The sequence below is a fragment of the Diaphorina citri genome, unplaced genomic scaffold, assembly GCF_000475195.1.
Source record: "Diaphorina citri unplaced genomic scaffold, Diaci psyllid genome assembly version 1.1 scaffold5370, whole genome shotgun sequence".
In the NCBI taxonomy this organism is placed as follows: domain Eukaryota; kingdom Metazoa; phylum Arthropoda; class Insecta; order Hemiptera; family Psyllidae; genus Diaphorina; species Diaphorina citri.
The window spans coordinates 5,077-5,432 of record NW_007382746.1 but is presented as its reverse complement, the minus strand read 5'-3'; positions in this window follow the sequence as shown (position 1 = coordinate 5,432).

Here is a 356-nt window from a genome sequence, read left to right as displayed (position 1 = left end):
CAAAAGTTTGCTTCCTTCCTGCTTCATTAAACTCTCTCTCCCCCTCTTTCTTATTTTTCTTCTCTCTCTCACTCTATTCCTCTCTTTCCCCCTTCTTTTTCCCTTTATCTCTCTCTCTCTTATTTTCTCCTCTTCCTCCATCCCTTTTATATCTCTCATCCTTTTCATTTTCACCTCTCTCTCTCTCTTTCTCTCTCGCTCCCCTTTCTCTAATTCTTCCTTCCTTCCATGATCTCTCTTTCTCTTCTTTTGCTATCTCTCACCCCTTTCTTAATCTCCTCTCTCTCTCTCTCCTCTTTCTCTCTCTCTCTCTTCCATTGCTCTCTCAACCCCTTTCTCATGGAAAATATTAAGAT